The sequence below is a fragment of the Macaca fascicularis genome, chromosome X (genome assembly GCF_037993035.2).
Source record: "Macaca fascicularis isolate 582-1 chromosome X, T2T-MFA8v1.1".
Taxonomy (NCBI): domain Eukaryota; kingdom Metazoa; phylum Chordata; class Mammalia; order Primates; family Cercopithecidae; genus Macaca; species Macaca fascicularis.
This window is the reverse complement of record NC_088395.1, coordinates 135,287,331-135,311,056: the sequence shown is the minus strand read 5'-3', so window position 1 is coordinate 135,311,056 and position 23,726 is coordinate 135,287,331. Positions and strand designations below refer to the sequence as shown.

Sequence of the window (23,726 nt, the reverse complement as noted above, 5' to 3'; positions counted from 1 at the left end):
TCCAGTCTGTCATTAATGGGCATTTGAGTTGGTTACAAGTCTTTGCTATTGTGAACAGTACCACAATAAACATACGTGTACATGTGTCTTTATAGTAGAGTGATTTATAATCCTTTGGATATATACCCAGTAATGGGATTGCTGGGTCAAATGGTATTTCTGGTTCTAGATCCTTGAGGAATTGCCATACTGTCTTCCACAATGGTTGACCTAATTTACACTCCCACCAACAGTGTAAAAGCTTTCCTGTTTCTCCACATCCTCTCCAGCATCTGTTGTTTCCTGACTTTTTAATGATTGTCATAATAACTGATGTGAGATGGTATCTCATTGTGGTTTTGATTTGCATTTCTCTAATGACCAGTGATGATGAGCTTTTTTTCATATGCTTATTGGCCACATAAATGTCTTCTTTTGAGAAGTGTCTGTTCATATCCTTCACTCACTTTTTGATGGGGTTGTTTATTTTTTTCTTGTAAATTTGTTTAAGTTCTTTGTAGATTCTGGATATTAGCTCTTTGTCAGTTGGATAGATTGCAAAAATTTTCTCCCATTCTGCAGGTTGCCTGTTCACTCTGATGATAGTTTCTTGTGCTGTGCAGAAGCTCTTTAGTTTAATTAGATCCCATTTGTCTATTTTGGCTCTTGTTGCCATTGCTTTTGGTGTTTTAGTCATGAAGTCCTTGCCCATGCCTATGTCCTGAATGGTATTGCCTAGGTTTTCTTCTAGGGTTTTGATGGTTTTAGGTCTTATGTTTAAGTCTTTAATCCATCTTGAGTTAATTTTTGTATAAGGTGTAAGGAAGAGATCCAGTTTCAGCTTTCTGCATATGACTAGTCAGTTTTCCCAGCACCATTTATGAAATAGGGAATCCTTTCCCCATTTCTTGTTTTTGTCAGATTTGTCAAAGATCAGATGGTTGTAGATGTGTGGCGTTATTTCTGAGGCCTCTGTTCTGTTCCATTGGTCTATATATCTGTTTTGGTAACAGTACCATGCTGTTTTGGTTACTGTAGGCTTTTAGTATAGTTTGAAGACAGGTAGCGTGATGCCTCCAGCTTTGTTCTTTTTGCTTAGGATTGTCTTGGCTGTATGGGCTCTTAAGTTTCATATGAAATTTAAAGTAGGTTTTTTTCAATTCTGTGAAGAAAGTCAATGATAGCTTGATAGGGATAACATTGAATCTATAAATTATTTTGGGCAGTATGGTCATTTTGATTATACTGATTCTTCCTATCCATGAGCATGGAATCTTTTTCCATTTGTTTGTGTCCTCTTTTATTTCCTTTAGTAGTGGTTTGTAGTTCTCCTTGAACAGGTCCTTCACATCCCTTGTAAGTTGTATTCCTAGGTATTTTACTCTCTTAGTAGCAATTGTGAATGGGTGTTCACTCATGATTTTGCCCTATGTTTGTCTGTTCTTGGTGTACAGGAATGCTTGTGATTTTTGCAGATTTATTTTGTATCCTGAGACTTTGCTGAAGTTGCTTATCATCTTAAGGAGATTTTGGGCTGAGACGATGGGGTTTTCTAAATATATAATCGTGTCATCTGCAAACAGAGACAATTTGACTTCCTCTTTTCCTAACTGAATACCTTCTATTTCTTTCTCTTGCGTGATTGCCCTGGCCAGAACTTCCAATACTGTGTTGAATAGGAGTGATGAGAGAGGGAAATGAGGTCTCTGCTAACTTCTCTCAGGCTGTTGCAATAATCTAGATTAGAGCTGATGAGGTTTTATTATGGTACTAACAATGAAAAATAAGGAAACTAACCTAAAGAACATAAAAACCAAAATAATTTAGAGACGAATGTGATATGAGGGGAGGAAAGAGAAGATCTTAGGATGTTTTCAAAACAGTCAAGAAATATATATGTACGATCTAAGAATGATACAATAGACTTTGAATACTTGGGGTAAAGGTGGGAGGGGGGTGAGGAATAAAAGACTATACATTGGGTACAGTGTATTCTGCTTGGGTGATGGGTGCACCAAAATCTCATAAATCACCACTAAAGAACTTATTCATGTAACCAAACACCAGCTGTTCCCAAAAACCTATTGAAATAAAAAATAAATTAAATGGTATATATATGTATGCCCTGATTTCCAGGACCCTATTTAAATTTAACACAATGATTTAACATGAAAGTGCAAAAACACACTTTCGATTTACAATATTATCAACTTGGAATGCTTTATCAGGACTTAACGCCATCATAACTTGGGCACCTACATTCATTTTCTATTGCAGTATGTAGTAGACAGAACGACTCCCTCAAAGATATCTGCAAACCATTCCCCAGAACCTGTTAATGTTACCTTATGTGGAAGAATGAACTTTGCAGATGTGACTAACTTAAGAATGGAGAGAGAATTCTGATTTATCTGGGTGGGTGCAGTATTATCATGAGAGTCTTGATAAGAGGGAGGTGAGAAAGTCAGAGTCAAAATAAAGGTATGATGAAGGAAGCAGAGGTCATAGAGATAGACAAAAACCCGAAGTTGATGTACTACTGGCTTTGAAGATGGAGAAAGGGGCCATGAGTTAAGGAGTGCAAGTGATCTCTACCCTAGAGGCTCCAGAAGGAGCCCAACCCAGCTAGCACATTGGTTTTTAGAATTTCTGACCTCTGGAATAAGACAATAGTGGATTGTTTTAAGTCATATGTTTGTGATGATATGTACAGCAGCAATAGGAAACAAATACACTGTGTAACAAATTACCCCAAAGTTAGTGACTTAACACAGCATACATTTATTATCTCACAGTTTCCATAGTTCAGAAGTTTGGGTGTGCCTTAAGTAGGTTTACTGCATGGTGTCTCACAAGGCTGCAGTCAAGCTGTCAGCCAATGTTCTTATCTAGAATCTCCACTGGGGAATAATCCATTTCCAAGCTCATTCAGTTTGTTGATAGGCTTCATCCCCTTCACAGCCGTAGAACTCAAGTTCCCATTTTCTTGCCAACTGTGGACCAAAGTCTGCTTTTAGGAATTAGTCTGTCTGCAGTTTCTTGCCATGTGGCCCTCTCTGAAGGCCCTTTTACAGCATGTGTGTTTGTGTGTGTGAGCACATATGTAATCACAGGAGTGACATCCCATCATCTTTCTCATCTTCTACTAGTTAGAAACAAATTACAGATCATTGCCACACTCCAGGAAAGGACATTATACAGGGTGTGAAGGTGGGGGCCATCCTAAGTTATGTTGGCCATACTTGATGTTTAAGAATCACAATTAATCCTCTTGTCTTCTGTTAGTAAAATTTTGAATCAGGAGCTTCGAGCTTGGCAGAGATGGGGAAGCTAAAGTTCATGAGAGCATATATATGTTCTTCAAAATACATATGCTAGAATGTTTATAGCAACCATATTTTGAACAGCTAAAAAATAGAGAAACTACCCAATTTACCCTCAGTAGTAGATTGGATACAATTAGTATTACTTTGAAGGAATGTACAATAAACAGAAATGAACGTGAACATTCTAAAACTATGTTCAACCATATGAATGAACCTCTAAAACATAATATTGAGAAAAACTAGATATAAGAATGCATACTGAAGGGTTCAATATGTATAAAGTACAAAAACACATAAAATGAATCTATACTGTTGCAAATGATAACATTTCCTTTTTAAAATTTTGTATATATACCACCTTTTATTTGTTCATCTGTTGATGGACACTTAGGTTGCTTCCATGTCTTGGCTATTGTGAAAAATACTGAAATTAACATGGGAGTGTAGATATCTGACATACCAATTTCAATTCCTTTGGATATATACTCAGAAGTGGGATTGCTGGATCACATAGTAATTCTATTTTTAGTTTTTTGAAGAACCTGTATACTATATTCTAAAATAGCTGTACTAATTTACATTCCCACCAATAGTGTACAATGGTTCATTTGTTCCCCCATATCCTCACTAACACTTGTTATCATTTGTCTTTTTGATACAGCCTTTCTAGTAGGTGTGAGGTGATATCCCATTGTGATTTTAATTTGCAATTACCTGATGATTAGAGATGTTGAATATTTTTCATATATCGGTTGGTCACTTGTATCTCTTTTGCGAAATATCAGTTCAGATCCTTTGCCCATGTGTTAACTGGGTTATTTGTTTTCTTGCTATTGAGTTGAGTTCCTTATATATTTTGGATATTAGCCCCTTATGATAGAACTGAAGAACATTATGCTAAGTGAAATAAGCCAAGAAAAGACACATACTGTGTGGTTTCACTTATTTGCGGAATCGAAAAATGTCATAATCTGTTAAAATGACTATTATAAAAATGCAGAAAATAACAAATGCGTCAAGAATGCAGAGAAAGGGGGACACTCCTACACTGTTAGTGGGAATGTAAATTAGTGCAGCCACTATGGAAAACATGAAGCTTCCTCAAAAACCTAAAAATGGAACTACATGATCCAGCAATCCTACCACTAGGTATATATGCAAAGAAAGGAAATCAGTGTATCAAAGGGATACCTGCACTTTTATTTATTTCAGCACTATTCACAGTAGCTATGATATGGAATCAATTTAGTTGTCCATCAACAGATAAATGGATAAAGTAAATGTGGCATATATACACAACAGAATATTATTCCACCATAAAAAGAATGAAACCCTGTCATTTGAAACAATATAGATGGAATTGGAGGTCATTATGTTAAATAAAATAAGCCAGGCACAGAAAGGCAAATGTCGCATACTTTCATTCATGTAGGAGCTAAAAATTGATTTCATGGAGTTACTGAATAGAATGATGTTTATCAGAGGTTGGGAATGGTAGTGAGGAGGGAGACATAAAAAGGAGTTGGTTAATGGATACAAAAACAGAAGGAATAAGATCTAGTATGTGGTGACACAATATGGCAAATATAGTTAACAATAATGTATTATATTTTAAAATAGCTAGAGGAGAGGATTTCAAATATTCTCAACATAAATATTTGAAATGGTGGATATCACAACTGTCCAGATTTGATCATTATATATTGTATACTTTTTCAAAATATCACATGTATCCCATAAATATATATAGCTATTATATATCCATAACAAGACAAATTAAAAAAATAAAAAGTTAATATCATAGAAACCAAATAAAAAGCTGGTTACGAGAGGCAGGGAGAGAGGATGGTAAGGGAATGGGGAATGGGGAAATGTTGATTAAAGCGTACAAAGTTTCAATTAGATTGTAGGAATAATCTTTAGTGATCTATTACATTGCATGATGACCACAGTTAATAAGAAGATATTGCTAGTAAACCAAACCCAACAAAACATCAAAAAAAATAATTCACCATGATCAAATGGGTTTCATTCTAGGGATACGGGGATGGTTCAACTTACAATAAATGTGATTCATTATATAAACATAATTAAATGCAAAAGCCATATGATCATCTTAATAGACACAGTAAAAGCATTGATAAAATCCAGCATCTCTTTATGATAAGAACGCTCAACAAACTAGGCAAAGAAGAAACATACTTCAAAATAATAAAAGCCGTATCTGACAGACTCATAGCCAACATCATACTAAATAGGGAAAAGTTGAAAGCATTCCCGCTGAGAAGTAGAGCAAGACAAGGATGCCCATTTTCAACACTTCTAGTCAATGTAGAACTGGAAGTCCTAGCCAGAGCAATCAGGCAAAAGAAAGAAAGAAAGTACATACAAATTGGAAAAGAGGAAGTCAAACTGTTTGCTGATGATATGATCTTTTTTTTTTTTTTTTTTTTTTTTTTTGAGACGGAGTCTCGCTCTGTCACCCAGGCTGGAGTGCAGTGGACGGATCTCAGCTCACTGCAAGCTCCGCCTCCCGGGTTCACGCCATTCTCCTGCCTCAGCCTCCCGAGTAGCTGGGACTACAGGCGCCTGCCACCTCGCCCGGCTAAGTTTTTTTTTTTTTGTATTTTTAGTAGAGACGGGGTTTCACTGTGTTAGCCAGGATGGTCTCGATCTCCTGACCTCGTGATCCGCCCGTCTCAGCCTCCCAAAGTGCTGGGATTACAGGCTTGAGCCACCGCGCCCGGCCAATATGATCTTATATCTAGAAAACCCTCAAACTCCTCCAGAAAACTTCTAGATCTGATAAACTCAGTAAAGTCTCAGGTTACAAAATCAGTGTACACAAAATGGTAGCAATGCTAAACACCAACAATGACCAAGCTGAGAATCAAATCAAGAACTCAGTCCCTTTTACAATAGCTACAAAAATACCTCAGAATATATTTAACCAAAGAAGTGAAAGATCTCTACAAGGAAGGCTACGAAACACTGCTGAAAGAAATCATAGATGACAGAAACAAATGGAAACACATCCCATGCTCATGGATTGGAAGAATGTATACAGTGAAAATGACCATACTGCCCAAAGCAATCTATAGGTTCAATGCAATTCCCATAAATATACCATCATCATTTTTCATAAAATTAGAAAAAAATACTAAAATTTATATGGAGCCAAAAAAGAGCCCAGATAACCAAAGCAATCCTAAGCAAAAAGAGCAAATCTGTAGGCAGCATATTATCCAATTTATATTTATACTACAAGGCTACAAGGCTATATCAGCATTGTACTGGTATAAAAGTAGACATATAGACTAATGGATCAGAGTAGAGAACCCAGAAATTAAGCCAAATACTTACAACCAACCGATCTTTCATAAAGCATACAAAAACATAAATTGGGGAAAGGACACCCTATTCAATAAATGGTACTGAGAAAACTCTCAAGCCACATGTAGGAGAATGAAACTAGATCCCCATCTCGCACCTTATGCAATAATCAACTCAAGATGGATCAAAGACTTAAATATAATACCTGAAACCATAAAAAATCTAGAAGAATACCTGGGAAAAACTCTTCTGAATATTGACCTTGGCAAAGCATTTATGACTAAGACAAAAACAAACAAATGCAGCAAAAATAAAGATAAATAGATGGGGCCTAATTAAACTAAAAGGCTTCTGCACAGCAAAAGAAATCATTATCAGAATTAACAGAGAACACACAGAATGGGAGAAAATACTTTTAAATTATGCACTTGAAAAAAGACTAATATGCAGAATCTACAAGGAACTCAAATCAGCAAGAAAAAAATCAACTAATCCCATTAAAAAGTGGGCAAAGGACATGCATAGACATTTTTCAAAAGAAGATATACAAATGGCCAACAGATATATGAAAAAATGTTCAACATCGCTAATCATCAGAGAAATGCACATTAAAAAACAATGAAATACCAGCTTAACCCAGTCAGAATGGTCATTATTAAAAAGTCGAACAACAATAGATGTTGGTGTGGATGCGGTGAAAAGAGAATGCTCTTACACTGCTGGTGGCAGTGTAAATTAGTACCACCTCTATGGAAAACAGTGTGGAGATTCCTTAAAGAACTAAAAGTTGATCTACCATTCAATGCAGGAATCCCATTACTGAGTATCTACCCAAAGGAAAGTAAGTCATTATATCAAAAGACACCTGCACACCTATGTTTATTGCAGCAAAATTCACAATTGCAAGGATATGGAATCACCCTAAGTGCTCATCAACTGATGAGTGGATAAAGAAAATATTATATATATTGCATATACACCATGGAATACTACTCAGCCATAAAAAGAATGAAATAATGCCTTTTGCAGCAACTTGGATGGAACTGGAGGCCACTATTCTAAGTGAAGTAACTCAGAAATCAAAAACCAAATATTATATATCCTCACTTAAAAGTGAGAACTAAGCTGTGGGTACATGAAGGCACACAGAGTGGTATAATGGAAATTGGAGACTCAGAAGGGGGTAGGGGTGGAGGGGGATGAGGGGTGAAAAACTACCTATTGGGTACAATATATACTACTCTGGTGACAGGTGCACCAAAAGCCTAGACTTCACCACTATACAATTTACCCATGTAACCAGAAACTACTTGTACCCTTAAAGCTATTAAAAAGTTAAAATATGACACTAATAATGTATGTTTCAAAATATCTAAAATAGATTTATGACATTCTTACAACCAAATGATAAATTCATTTTTTTGTTTGTTTGTTTTTGAGGTGGAGTCTCAGTCTATTACCCAAGTTGGAGTGCAGTGGCATGATCTTGGCTCACTACAACCTCCGCCTCCTGGGCTCAAGTGATTCTTATTCCCCAGCCTCCCAAGTAGCTGAGATTACAGGTGTGCCACCATGCCCAGCTAATTTTTTTTTTTTTTTATAGTTTTGGTAGAGACAGGGTTTCGTCATGTTGCCCAGGCTGGTCCTGAACTCCTGGACTCAGGAGATCCACCCACCTTGGCCTCCCAAAGTGCTGGGATTACAGGCGTGAGCCACCGTTCTTAGCCACAAAATGATACATTGATGAGGTGATAGATCTGTTCATTAGGTTGATTGAATCTTTTTGTAATGTATACGTAGATCAAAACATCACATTGTATCCCATAAATATACATAATTGTTATGGCAATTACAAATTTTAAAAACCTAAAAATTTAAAAGTTAAAAAAGAATATAAAAATGAACTTATGCTAGAAGTCAGTGTAGTTGTTACCCTTGGGTGATGGTGACTGGAAAAAAGCTGGAGAGGTTTTGTGGTGCTAGCAGTGTTTTATTTTTTGGCCTGGGAATTGGTTACATGGACATATTCGTGAAAATTTACTGTGCTGGATGCTTGTGATATGTGCATTTTCTTATATGTATATTTTACTGCAATTAAAAGCTTTTAAGTCCAAAAGCAAAAAAAGGAAAAGTAAAAAGCCAAGGTTTTGACTGGTGGAATCCAGTGAGATGTATGACAGTGGCCTAAGGGCAGCAAGGACTGTAGTAGAGTGGTTCAGCTGGATAATCTGTTCAAAGTAGGGACACAAAATTGCAGCCAGAGAGCTGCCTAGGGTTGGCACTTGGCACCTTTTCAGGAGTTATACAGTGTTCCCCAAGCCCTGCATTCAGTACCTAGTGGAGGTGACCTTGAGAGTGCTGGTGTTTATGGCTTCTCTCCTGTTACATAAGACAGTTTTTAAAGCAAACGGTCTGTGGATGTGCAAAATGGACCTCCCCCTCCTAGGCACCTGGTAAACTGGTAGTGTGGCCTCAAGGAGCCTTCTATACCTGTAAGAAACCCATGTTGGCTGGGTTCCTTAGGGGCCTTCTTGTGAGCTCACCATAATCTGTCATCTGATGCTAGTGGGAAGTAGCAGGGCCTAAGATGGGAACAACCACTCAAACACTTGCTGAGGTCATTAGGTTCCCCGGTGGTGCATTCTGGTTTGTGGCTTTAAGTCACAGGATTCATTTTGGCCTTCATGGACCTTTTAGTTACTTTTTAGGGCTCTATTTCCCACTGGAGTCCAGAGGAAGCAGCAAGAAGATGGCACAAAGACAGAGTCCTCCACTAGTGAGCCTCTTTATCTTCCTTCTACAGAAGCTCTGTGCAGAAACAGCAACTCAGGCTGTCCCTTAAGCAGCTTCATTGTCAAAGGCTCAATAGAATTCTCCTTCTGAACAAAGGGAGATACATTTCTTTATCTGTCTAATTAATGCTTAGACTTAATAAGAATGTATTCAGTCTACAGCCTAGAGAGGATGAGCTACCTGAAATAAAAAAGTATTTTCCTTTGGAAGAAAAATAAAATGTTGATGCTGTCTCTGCTGTATGGATTTTTACATCAGTTAGGGAGCTTGATAAATAGATACTAGAAAAAAATTCCAGGAGGTCTATTCTACCCCAGCCTAGACATTCAGGCTCCAATTCCCATTATCTAGCAGTCCAGTGGGTTGAAATTGAGCAAATGCAGATCACTGTGAGATACACTAAATGTGTGTTGCACCAACCACTGTTTAATATGTGCAATGCTTTCTTCCCTCACAGTTATGCATTTTCTAGTCTTGTGCCAAAAGACCAATCATCAAAATATAGTATGCTGGTGGGGAGCAAAAACAAATATAGAATGCATTCAAACATTGTCTTGCAGATCAGTTCTAAACTGACCCTGCTGGCTTAGGGAACTCGGTACATGGATCTGCTAAAGCTTATCACCCTAAATAAATCTCTTCTCTTTCCCTTTCAAACCTCCAACCACAATGTGTCCCTGCTATTTCTGCTTCTTTTTGTCTTGCTGTCTGTCTCTTTTCTACTACTTTCTGGGTAATTGGACCATGGTATCTTCCTTGTCACATCACATGTGATCATTTAAATATCCCACAAGAGACAGAAAACAAGTAAAAATCATGCTACAGCACAATAAATGTTTAGTATTTTAACTTGATGAAACAATATTTCAAAATAGTTTAGCAAAAAGACATGGAATCATTGTAACATGCACTGACAGAGAATAATCTAACAATTGAAATAGCTGTGGGCTTGTATTCTATATGTACTATAAAGCTCAGCCTTCAACTATGAGAGACGCTATGAACATAAAGTGATAAGCACAAAAAAAAGAGAAGCCAGGTAGCAGAGCACATTCTTCTATTCTGCTCCCTTGGAAAACAGATAGGTGTTTCTATAACTGAAGTGAAGCCTGTATTCCCTAGATTCTCTCCCTCTGAGACCAAAGATCCTCTCCAGAGCTAGCAAATTCAGGTTTCATCCACAGGCATTATACCTTGTCAGAAATTTCAGTCCTGCTTCCCTCCTTTAGATTGGAATCCATTTTCCCCAAAGCACCTGGTCCAGCGCCACCCTTTTGCTGCATTCTTGGCTAGATGTTAGCAGAGCTACCCCTAGGCACAGCTTTGACTTAGGCTTTCCTGTCAGTGTCTATCACAAAAGGTCATCTGGTTGGGAGGTGTGAGGCATGAAGCTTTATGATCTAACACAGCAGTGCTGTCTAACCAAGACATATAACTCCAAGGAGGAAAAAGAAGGAAGTTAACAGAGGAGTGAGAGACTTGGTAGCAGAGAAGCTACAGCTCATCAGCCATGGAATTGCCCACAGAGCCTGCACACTCAGTCGCTACCCCAGAGGTATTGCTCTAATCTTCCTAACTGTTCCAGTTCTTCTCATTTTCTGTACTCACTCATGTGGAGCTTTGTTTGCTTTAAAAGATTATTGTTTCAATCCATTCTGGCTGCTATAACAAAATATAAAATTTTTGCTTATAAACAACAGAAACTTATGTCTCATAGCTCTGGAGGCTAGGAAGTCTAAGATCAAAGTGATGGCAGATTCAGTGCCTGCTGAGGGCCCACTTCCTGGTTCATAGATAGCCATCTTCTCACTGTGTCTTTGCATGGCAGAAGGGGTGAGGGATCTCTCTGGGGCCTAATCACCTCTCAAAGGTTCCACATCCTAATAACATTTCCTTGGGGGTTGGAAATTCAACATGTTAATTTTGGGGGAATATAAACATTCAGACCATAGCAACTCTCTTGCCTGAAGCTAGTTGCATCTTTTTGTTTTGAATTTTATGGTAACCACACCTAGAGTCTGCCACCCGAGTCATCTCATTTGGAAAGTCAAAGGTATGAAGTTTTGTGTAACTTCTATAGAAAGACATTAATACTATGACCCTGACTAACCAAGAAATAGTATTACAAAAAGAGAAGGGGGTAAGGAGAAATATAGAGTCCTACCCCCTCACCCTCCCCAGCCTTCCCAACTTTTCCATTCTGCTTTTTCCATCTGTCTGCAAGCTGTGAAATGATCATTAGAGCCTATAACAGCAGGCCTCACCCCCTGCAACCTCCCTTCCTCCCATACATGTGTACAAAATAATCTCCTTTTGATTTGTGTTCATTGTACAACTCCCATTCCTGAAAGTTTCATCCTCAGTCCTCATCTCTGACAAATACTCAGGGGAAAAGGGTACCTCACTGGTCTCTCTATCACCCATCTTTGACCACTCCTAGGAGGCCTCCTCCTGTCAGACATTCCAACTACTTCTTTTCAGGTTTCTCTGCCCCATGAGCCAGCCTTCTGCTAAAATTCTCCTTTGGAAATGTTTTTAAAAAAATCTATTTCTGTATTCTGATAGACAAACTTGTATTTTCCCCCTTTACACTGCTCCCCACTATTGTGGAATCCTAACTATTACACAGTGGATAAGTATCATTTACTCATTAGTATATGTCTTCACTGTCTGGGTTAGCTGTAAACCAAATTGTGAACTGCTTATTGAGCACTCATGATCTCCCAGCATTATACCAACATCTCATTTAAACACCGGGACATCCCTATGAAGTAGGCATCATTATCTTTGTTGCATAGGTGAGGAAATTAATATCCAAAAAGGTAAAGTAAATTATCTAAGATTAAGTGACAGAGTCAAGAGTCAAAGCTAAGGCTGCCTGACTCCAGAAGCTTTCTTTTAACCAGCTCCCTGCAGAGGCTATTTGGCAGAGTTTGGCCCAAGTGGTATTATCCATCCTTTATTATTCCCCCGTGTCTCCGTCTCAGCTCCACCTGGGTACCTGGCACCCTCAGGCTTCTCCAGGGCCTTTCTGGCATTGTACTTTATGTGACTTTCATCTGTTTGTCTCCTCTGGAGGAAAAGTGGGAGCTAGAAAAAAGCACCAGAAAGAGACATGTCTAGGTAGGCTATCTCAGTTTATAAAATTTCCTGGTCAGGGATGGACTTTGAGGTGAAGAGGTGATCTTTGCTCCTCAAATGATGGGACAGAGATGAGTGCTGACTCCATATGTTAAGCTAGGCTAGAAACCACATTTGACATGTTTTAAAGTCTTACAGTTTGGAGAAGGAGCTCAAGAAATGGTACTGGTGCTTTATCTCATGCTTTTTAGCATCCTGCCACTGGCAATACTCTGAAATCCTAGAGGAGACTCCCTGGGTTCTCCCAAGAAATGTCTATGCTCTCATATCTTTTGTTTCCTTGTGCTTCTACTAGAGTACCCATTGCATTTCCTAGTCTTTCCCAGTTAGTTTTGTCCTTCTCATTTCCCCTGTATACTAAATCTTCTTAAAGCCTGGGGACCACATCTCCTACGTAGTCTAGCATGGTGCCTCACTTTAAGTAGATGTCCTATATATCTCTGTTGGATTGAAATAATGTCAAAAGTATAAGTGCTGTTTGAAATTTCAGATTTTGTTGCAGGCTAGAGAGAGCTCCCTATTTGACATAAGGCAGACTTTCATTACAAAAACCATAGATTCTTCTTTCTTTTTTTCTTTCCCTATTATTCCCTTCTCTGGCTCCTTGCTTCCTCCCTCTCCCATAACACACCATCTGATGTAAGGCACAGAGAAAGCTAGAAAAGATAAAGAAATCCCAAAGTGAAATCTTGGCATGGAAGAACAGTGTTTTGAATCAGCTCTATACATTAATAACAGGAACCAGTGAAGGGGCATTCTTCAGGTTGAAACGAATGCCCTGAGATTAATAGCTCTTAGGTTCCTGATGGATCCCTCCGTCTCTTTTTGGGCCTTGGCAAGAAAACAGTTCCTGGATTCATCTGTGATCATAGGGCCACAGAGATCACATCACAGGGAAAGGCACTAAGGGGACCTGCCTTATTGTGCTTTCCATTCCTGGGGAGCTGGGCCTCTGAGTAATTGAGGGTCATGGTAATCGGGGGCACACACAGGGTTGCCATAGCTAGCTATTAAACCTCTTCCAACTGTGTGTTAGTTTCCAATTGTCAAGGGACAATAGGTGATACAGCTGCAGTTGGATCTTGCTTTTTGTTAATGTCTGCATGTTGAAAGCCTGGCAGAGAAAACCTTAATGGGAGAATTGTGGCAAATGGAATAACCCTCAGCCAGGTCACAGCATGATCTGAGCATCCACAGAGCTTATAAGAGTCTAAAATGTAGTGACAGAGGTGCAATGTGGACCTGTCTGCTGACATTGTGTGCTCTTAAATTGGACAGAAAAACATTGGCTCAGTCACTTTGAGAAAACATGACAGGATTTTCCGTTGGCATTTGCTTTTGAGGCTGGGTGGCATGGTAAGGCCCACAAGATGCCTGATGAGTTACATGGAATTGAGAGTGTCACTTTGTTTTGGTTAGGTACCACACTGGGGCCTATTTGATGGACAACAGAAAACTCACAGCAGTGTACTGTATTCCTTTTCCTAGAATATCCACCATTCCTGTTACTGATAAATTATAAAGCCAAAACCTAGATGAGATCTCTCCAAAGTCCACCACTACATTATTATCCCAATAATGAATATTAATAATGCTATTGTTATGATTACTAATCACAGTATTAATCATAGAAAAGTCAAACATTAATATAGAATTAACAGTGAACTAGGAAGGGGGTACAGAAACATTTTAAACTTTGCTCCCAGCCCCATTCTCAGTCAGGATCCTAATTGTCAGAAAGTCTTAAAGATTTTGAGTGACCACCTACCTATGACTTTCCTTTGTTTCTTTCTCCCTTCCCATCTAATTGAGCTGAAATACCTGTCACACACTCATGGCTTGGACCCCATTATAGACCCCCTGTAAACAAGAATAAAGGTGGGAAAAGAGGAAAATGTATGTTTCTCCAGCCTGGTACATAAAAATCAAGAATTCAAAATTTTTGAAGTTTGGCATGATTATCAAGGAGTGCTGTCATGGCCTGGTTTGAAAATCAACAAATGAGATAAGACAGTAAAAAATATAGTATCGACTGGGTGTGGTGGCTCACGCCTGTAATCCTGGCACTTTGGGAGGCAGAGGTGGGTGGATCACCTGAAGTCAGGAGTTGGAGACCAGCCTGGCCAACGTGGCGAAACCCTGTCTCTACTAAAAATACAAAAGTTAGCTGGGCGTGGTGGTGCGTGTCTGTAATCCTACTTACTTGGGAGGCTGAGGCAGGAGAATCCCTTGAACCAGGGAGTTGGAGTTTGCAGTGAGCCAAGATCGCGCCACTGCACTCCAGCCTGGCAACAGAGCAAGACTGTCTCAAAAAAAAAAAGAAAGAAAAAAAATATATATATATATATAATCAAAGACTACCATGGGCATAAATGGAAGGATATAGCCTCAAGCTAATTTATATCGTTTCTTATTATCTTTCCATTACCACCCCCTGCTTGGTTATATGCCTGTTGTATCTAGGAGGGGGACAGATTTAGAAGAAGGGGACTGGAGAAGTGGGGCCTATAAAAGCTTCGTGAATGCCTCTCTCCCTGAAACAGTCTTGAAGTGTGGATGTTGATATTTATGATGAGGAATTTGTTATGTGTCCATATTACTTATATAGATTCTGGTTGGTCAGTCTCCATTCTCTGATCCCATTTGCATTTATTACCCCAGGATCCTAGATGCCATGGCTGTAGGGGCAATGAGTCCTGGCTATGGTAAACATAAATGTGTCTGGATCATTCTCTTCTCTCATTAATGTTATTTAATGATCAGATTAATTTAACTTAAACCAAGATTAGAATGGGGGTGGCTGGATAAATGGAAGCTTCAGGGAATACTCACCAAGAGTTGTTAATACACTGCTTAGATATTTTTTCTGTGCTCTACCTTGTAACATCTTGAGTTTTAAACATTTTTATTGTATATATTTAAGGTGTATAACATGATATTTTGATATACATATACAGTCACCCACCACATAATGATGTTTTAGTCAACCAAACATCAGACCACATATACAGTGATGGTCCCAAAGATTATAATACTGTATTTTCACTGTTCCTTTTCTATGTATAGATATGTTTAGACACATAAATACTTACCATTGTGTTACAATTGTCTACAGTTTTCAGTACAGCAACAAGCTGTACAGGTTTGTAGCCTTGGAGCAATAGGCTATCCCATATAGCCTAAGTGTGTCTTAGGCTATACCTAGGTTTGTGTAAGTGCACTCCATGATGTTTTCACAATGATGAAATCCCCATCGTTAAGTGATGCACTACTGTACATAGTAAAACAATTACTACAGTCAAGAAAATTAACATATCTCGTCTCATATAGTTAGCTTGTGTGTGTGGGAAGGGGTAGGGGTGCGTGTGTGTTGTGGGGCGTGGTAAAAGTACCTAAAATCCACCCTCAGGAAATTTTCACTATACAATACAATATTATTAACTATAGTCCTCATGGTGTACATTAGATTCCTAGACTTTGTACCTTTTGACCTGTATCTCCCCAACCTCCTGCCCCTGGTAACTAACATTCTACTCTCTGTTTCAATGTATTAAATTATTTTTTTCCTTTTGCTTGAAAAGGCCATTGATCTTAAGGGTATAATTTCTTCACTCTAGAAGATAGAGTCCTTTGGAGTCCCTATTGAATTTTTGTCCCTGTGTGGTTATAGTTTGCTTTTGTATTCATATTGCACATGTGATACCTTCTATTGCACTAGTCTTTTCCAGTTTATCTCATTGATAAATGAGGTTTAGGACATTTCCTGACTGCCCCAAGTAGAAGTTTAATTAGATACCTAATCAGCTGCTGTACATGTAGTCTGAAATGTGTATGTGTGTGTGTGTGTGTGTGTGTGTATATATATATATATATATATATATATATATACTCTCTATCATTAGTATTGTCTATATATAGATATTGCTTTTGGACCTGTCAACTTTCTGATTTATTTATAAAAGAATTTTTTGTAAGGCACCAGTTATCCCCAACAGATGGTTTATTAACTAAAAATCAGCTTTAAAACAAACATGTCACAATTATTTTATTCTCTGCAGCAGAATTCCTACTGTTGATGAACTCCTAATTGGAATTTGGTTCTGGCAAGGAATGAAAAACAGAGACATACTGTGAGGACAGAGTGCCAAAAATAGCACACTGAGTAATACAAAGGACCACAGCAGTCCCACCTCATTTTTTCTTTAGGCCCCCTTTGTTTCCTTTCATGTGGAGGAGACAATTTGGCCTCAGTACAGTCTCATTTTGTGGACCAGAAATGGAAACACTAAGAGGCATGGTCCAAGCCATCAGTGAGGAACGATTCAAGAAATCTGATGAGTTCTGCCCCAGTTGTGCTGGAATTAATAAGGCCCCAAGCTCAAGTCCCCTTCCTACTCCTTCATAAATACTCAGGATGACTGTTGCTAACGTGTCTCTAGAACTTCCCTATTGAAATCTGAACAGTTCTGGAGAGGAGTAGTATCAGTAGCAACATCAAAATGGCTAAAAACATTTGGACATTCGTTATAAGATAGGCTCTGTGCTGAATGCTAGACATACATGATCTCATCGAATACTGGCAAATCCCCTGACAAAACATCTGGTTTGCAGATGAAATCAAATGGAGGCACACGGTGATTTAATGACTATCTCAAGGTCAGGCAGCTAACAGCTGATAGAGCCAGCATTAGAAACCAGCTGTATTTGACTCCTAACCCCTACGCTACCAACCTGACACATTTTTATATGATCGTTAGGATATTAGTTTTCATTAATACAGTAGGCTGGATGTGGTTATTGCATTAGCAGTCACTCATCCATGTGCCTGAATTAATGGCACAAAGGACAGGGGAGTTTTACAATGGGGGCTCAGTGTGTGTGGGGGAAGCATGTGTGCCCACATGAAAATGGAAGAGTAAGTCCAGAGCAGGTTCTACACCTCATCTATTGAAGTACAATAGTAAAAAATCCAAGATAGCGATGTGGGATATCAGCAGGGCCATCATGAAAATCCCTGAAATTAGGTGTTATTAATGATAATTTCTAATAAAGTATTTTTACTGGCCCAACGACTGAAATCAGTACAAACTCTTCCTTTTAAGCACACTGACTGCCTCATTGTTGGCTGCACTGAAACATGTAGTTTGAAAAATCCTCCTATGCTTGACACATCTACCAGTTTTCGCTGGGGGAAACAATGCAGTCTCATGTCCCCGGGGATGTCACAGTGAAAGAACCCCAGGTGGTCTGCAAAATTATCAGCTTCCGAAAGGCAGACTTTTCTCTGAGCTGAGGGCGCCAGGCACACTTGGCTTCTAACTCACCATATGGCATGCGTTATTGGTCCGGGCTGCTCTGCTCAGTCTCTAGTGTGATGTGGCCCTTAGTGCTGTGGAATTATTTCCTTACTCAATTAAAAAAAAATCCTGCTCTAAATTCTCATCTGTTTCTCCCCACAACCTTCTCCCCACCCCACCCCTGTGCCAATCCCTTAGGCACTGAATGTATTTTTCTGCTTTGCGTCTTGCTTGTCCTTTCCTTTTGCTTTTCTATTCTAACACTTTTTCTCTTCTGACTTAAAAGTGCAGCAGGAAAATGGAGCAAGGTTGCATTCACTGAGCCTAGATTTGCACAAAGCAGTTAATTCCTAAGATCCCTTCATTCCTTTTCTGAGGAAGGCTTTTGTTTTTTTGTCTTTTGTTTTTTCTCTTTTGCCATATTTTTCCAGGATTCCATTTTCTTTTTTTTTTTCTTATAATTTATTTATTATTATTATACTTTAAGTTGTAGGGTACATGTGCATAACGTGCAGGTTTGTTACATATGTATACTTGTGCCATGTTGCTGTGCTGCACCCATCAAGTCGTCATTTACATCAGGTATAACTCCCAATGCAATCCCTCCCCCCTCCCCCCTCCCCATGATAGGCCCCAGTGTGTGATGTTCCCCTTCCTGAGTCCAAGTGATCTCATTGTTCAGTTCCCACCTATGAGTGAGAACATGCGGTGTTTGGTTTTCTGTTCTTGTGATAGTTTGCTAAGAATGATGGATTCCAGCTGCATCCAAGTCCCTACAAAGGACTCAAACTCATCCTTTTTGATGGCTGCATAGTATTCCATGGTGTATATGTGCCACATTTTCTTAATCCAATCTGTCACTGATGGACATTTGGTTGATTCCAAGTCTTTGCTATTGTGAATAGTGCTGCAATAAACATACGTGTGCATGTGTCTTTATAGCAGCATAATTTATAATCCTTTGGGTATATACCCAGTAATGGGATGGCTGGGTCATATGGTACATCTAGTTCTAGATCCTTGAGGAATCGCCATACTGTTTTCCATAAAGGTTGAACTAGTTTACAATCCCACCAACAGTGTAAAAGTGTTCCTATTTCTCCACATCCTCTCCAGCACCTGTTGTTTCCTGACTTTTTAATGATTGCCATTCTAACTGGTGTGAGATGGTATCTCATTGTGGTTTTGATTTGCATTTCTCTGATGGCCAGTGATGATGAGCATTTTTTCATGTGTCTGTTGGCTGTATGAATGTCTTCTTTTGAGAAATGTCTGTTCATATCCTTTGCCCACTTTTTGATGGGGTTGTTTGTTTTTTTCTTGTAAATTTGTTTGAGTTCTTTGTAGGTTCTGGATATTAGCCCTTTGTCAGATGAGTAGATTGCAAAAATTTTCTCCCATTCTGTAGGTTGCCTGTTCACTCTGATGGTAGTTTCTTTTGCTGTGCAGAAGCTCTTTAGTTTAATGAGATCCCATTTGTCAATTTTGGCTTTTGCTGCCGTTGCTTTTGGTGTTTTAGACATGAAGTCTTTGCCCATGCCTATGTCCTGAATGGTACTACCTAGGTTTTCCTCTAGGGTTTTTATGGTGTTAGGTCTAACATTTAAGTCTCTAATCCATCTTGAATTAATTTTCATATAAGGAGTAAGGAAAGGATCCAGTTTCAGCTTTCTACTTATGGCTAGCCAATTTTCCCAGCACCATTTATTAAATAGGGAATCCTTTCCCCATTTCTTGTTTCTCTCAGGTTTGTCAAAGATCAGATGGCTGTATATGTGTGGTATTATTTCTGAGGACTCTGCTCTGTTCCATTGGTCTATATCTCTGTTTTGGTACCAGTACCATGCTGTTTTGGTTACTGTAGCCTTGTAGTATAGTTTGAAGTCAGGTAGCGTGATGCCTCCAGCTTTGTTCTTTTGACTTAGGATTGTCTTGGAGATGTGGGCTCTTTTTTGGTTCCATATGAACTTTAAAGCAGTTTTTTCCAATTCTGTGAAGAAACTCATTGGTAGCTTGATGGGGATGGCATTGAATCTATAAATTACCTTGGGCAGTATGGCCATTTTCACGATATTGATTCTTCCTATCCATGAGCATGGTATGTTCTTCCATTTGTTTGTGTCCTCTTTTATTTCACTGAGCAGTGGTTTGTAGTTCTCCTTGAAGAGGTCCTTTACATCCTTTGTAAGTTGGATTCCTAGGTATTTGATTCTCTTTGAAGCAATTGTGAATGGAAGTTCATTCCTGATTTGGCTCTCTGTTTGTCTGTTACTGGTGTATAAGAATGCTTGTGATTTTTGCACATTAATTTTGTATCCTGAGACTTTGCTGAAGTTGCTTATCAGCTTAAGGAGATTTTGGGCTGAGATAATGGGGTTTTCTAAATATACAATCATGTCATCTGCAAACAGGGACAATTTGACTTCTTCTTTTCCTAACTGAATACCCTTGATTTCTTTCTCTTGCCTGATTGCCCTAGCCAGAACTTCCAACACTATGTTGAATAGGAGTGGTGAGAGAGGGCATCCCTGTCTTGTGCCAGTTTTCAAAGGGAATTTTTCCAGTTTTTGCCCATTCAGTATGATATTGGCTGTGGGTTTGTCATAAATAGCTCTTATTATTTTGAGGTACGTTCCATCAATACCGAATTTATTAGCGTTTTTAGCATGAAGGGCTGTTGAATTTTGTCAAAAGCCTTTTCTGCATCAATTGAGATAATCATGTAGTTCTTGTCTTTGGTTCTGTTTATATGCTGGATTATGTTGATTGATTTGCGAATGTTGAACCAGCCTTGCATCCCAGGGATGAAGCCCACTTGATCATGGTGGATAAGCTTTTTGATGTGTTGCTGAATCCGGTTTGCCAGTATTTTATTGAGGATTTTTGCATCGATGTTCATCAGGGATATTGGTCTAAAATTCTCTTTTTTTGTTGTGTCTCTGCCAGGCTTTGGTATCAGGATGATGTTGGCCTCATAAAATGAGTTAGGGAGGATTCCCTCTTTTTCTATTGATTGGAATAGTTTCAGAAGGAATGGTACCAACTCCTCCTTGTACCTCTGGTAGAATTCAGCTGTGAATCCATCTGGTCCTGGACTTTTTTTGGTTGGTAGGCTATTAATTGTTGCCTCAATTTCAGAGCCTGCTATTGGTCTATTCAGGGATTCAACTTCTTCCTGGTTTAGTCTTGGAAGAGTGTAAGTGTCCAGGAATTTATCCATTTCTTCTAGATTTTCCAGTTTATTTGCGTAGAGGTGTTTATAGTATTCTCTGATGGTAGTTTGTATTTCTGTGGGGTCGGTGGTGATATCCCCTTTATCATTTTTAATTGCGTCGATTTGATTCTTCTCTCTTTTCTTCTTTATTAGTCTGGCTAGTGGTCTGTCAATTTTGTTGATCTTTTCAAAAAACCAACTCCTGGATTCATTGATTTTTTGGAGGGTTTTTTTGTGTCTCTATCTCCTTCAGTTCTGCTCTGATCTTAGTTATTTCTTGCCTTCTGCTAGCTTTCGAATGTGTTTGCTCTTGCTTCTCTAGTTCTTTTAATTGCGATGTTAGAGTGTCAATTTTAGATCTTTCCTGCTTTCTCTTGTGGGCATTTAGTGCTATAAATTTCCCTCTACACACTGCTTTAAATGTGTCCCAGAGATTCTGGTATGTTGTATCTTTGTTCTCATTGGTTTCAAAGAACGTCTTTATTTCTGCCTTCATTTCGTTATGTACCCAGTAGTCATTCAGGAGCAGGTTGTTCAGTTTCCATGTAGTTGAGCGGTTTTGGTTGAGTTTCTTAGTCATGAGTTCTAGTTTGATTGCACTGTGGTCTGAGAGACAGTTTGTTATAATTTCTGTTCTTGTACATTTGCTGAGGAGTGCTTTACTTCCAATTACGTGGTCAATTTTGGAGTAAGTACGATGTGGTGCTGAGAAGAATGTATATTCTGTTGATTTGGGGTGGAGAGTTCTATAGATGTCTATTAGGTCTGCTTGCTGCAGAGATGAGTTCAATTCCTGGATATCCTTGTTAACTTTCTGTCTCGTTGATCTGTCTAATGTTGACAGTGGAGTGTTGAAGTCTCCCATTATTATTGTATGGGAGTCTAAGCCTCTTTGTAAGTCTCTAAGGACTTGCTTTATGAATCTGGGTGCTCCTGTATTGGGTGCAGATATATTTAGGATAGTTAGCTCTTCCTGTTGAATTGATCCCTTTACCATTATGTAATGGCCTTCTTTGTCTCTTTTGATCTTTGATGGTTTAAAGTCTGTTTTATCAGAGACTAGTATTGCAACCCCTGCTTTTTTTTGTTCTCCATTTGCTTGGTAAATCTTCCTCCATCCCTTTATTTGGAGCCTATGTATGTCTCTGCGTGTGAGATGGGTCTCCTGAATACAGCAGACTGATGGGTCTTGACTCTTTATCCAGTTTGCCAGTCTATGTCTTTTAATTGGAGCATTTAGTCCATTTACATTTAAGGTTAAGATTGTTATGTGTGAACTTGATCCTGCCATTATGATATTAACTGGTTATTTTGCTCATTAGTTGATGCAGTTTCTTCCTAGCCTCGATGGTCTTTACATTTTGGCATGTTTTTGCAATGGCTGGTACCGGTTGTTCCTTTCCATGTTTAGTGCTTCCTTCAGGGTCTCTTGTAAGGCAGGCCTAGTGGTGACAAAATCTCTAAGCATTTGCTTATCTGTAAAGGATTTTATTTCTCCTTCACTTATGAAACTTAGTTTGGCTGGATATGAAATTCTGGGTTTAAAATTCTTTTCTTTAAGAATGTTGAATATTGGCCCCCACTCTCTTCTGGCTTGGAGAGTTTCTGCTGAGAGATCTGCTGTTAGTCTGATGGGCTTCCCTTTGTGGGTAACCCGACCTTTCTCTCTGGCTGCCCTTCAGATTTTTTCCTTCATTTCAACTTTGGTGAATCTGGCAATTATGTGTCTTGGAGTTGCTCTTCTCGAGGAGTATCTTTGTGGTGTTCTCTGTATTTCCTGGATTTGAATGTTGGCCTGCCCTACTAGGTTGGGGAAGTTCTCCTGGATGATATCCTGAAGAGTGTTTTCCAACTTGGTTCCATCTTCCCCCTCACTTTCAGGCACCCCAATCAGACGTAGATTTGGTCTTTTTACATAATCCCATACTTCTTGCAGGCTTTGTTCATTTCTTTTTCTTCTTTTTTCTTTTGGTTTCTCTTCTCGCTTCATTTCATTCATTTGATCCTCAATCGCAGATACTCTTTCTTCCAGTTGATCGAGTCGGTTACTGAAGCTTGTGCATTTGTCACGTATTTCTCGTGTCATGGTTTTCATCTCTTTCATTTCGTTTATGACCTTCTCTGCATTAATTACTCTAGCCATCAATTCTTCCACTTTTTTTTCAAGATTTTTAGTTTCTTTGCGCTGGGTACGTAATTCCTCCTTTAGCTCTGAGAAATTTGATGGACTGAAGCCTTCTTCTCTCATCTCGTCAAAGTCATTCTCCGTCCAGCTTTGATCCGTTGCTGGCAATGAGCTGCGCTCCTTTGCCGGGGGAGATGCGCTCTTAGTTTTTGAATTTCCAGCTTTTCTGCCCTGCTTTTTCCCCATCTTTGTGGTTTTATCTGCCTCTGGTCTTTGATGATGGTGATGTACTGATGGGGTTTTGGTGTAGGTGTCCTTCCTGTTTGATAGTTTTCCTTCTAACATTCAGGACCCTCAGCTGTAGGTCTGTTGGAGATTGCTTGAGGTCCACTCCAGACCCTGTTTGCCTGGGTATCAGCAGCAGAGGCTGCAGAAGATAGAATATTTCTGAACAGCGAGTGTACCTGTCTAATTCTTGCTTTGGAAGCTTCCTCTCAGGGGTGTACTCCTCTCTGTGA

At 39.0% G+C, this 23,726-nt stretch overlaps 1 long non-coding RNA gene across 3 annotated transcripts in view; it reads left to right on the top strand.

Moving 5' to 3' along the window:
• The window catches only part of LOC141409381 (uncharacterized), a 124,499-nt gene that overhangs the window by 58,159 nt on the left and 42,614 nt on the right, over positions 1 to 23,726 (top strand). The window contains exon 3 of one of the 3 annotated variants that reach the window (XR_012429857.1): positions 9,347 to 9,651. The exons of 1 other annotated variant lie outside the window; for it this stretch is intronic. This is a non-coding gene — a long non-coding RNA (uncharacterized lncRNA). Of the gene's footprint in view, positions 1 to 9,346; positions 9,652 to 23,726 lie in introns of those variants that run through there. One more of the 3 variants, XR_012429858.1, reaches the window with a different exon arrangement.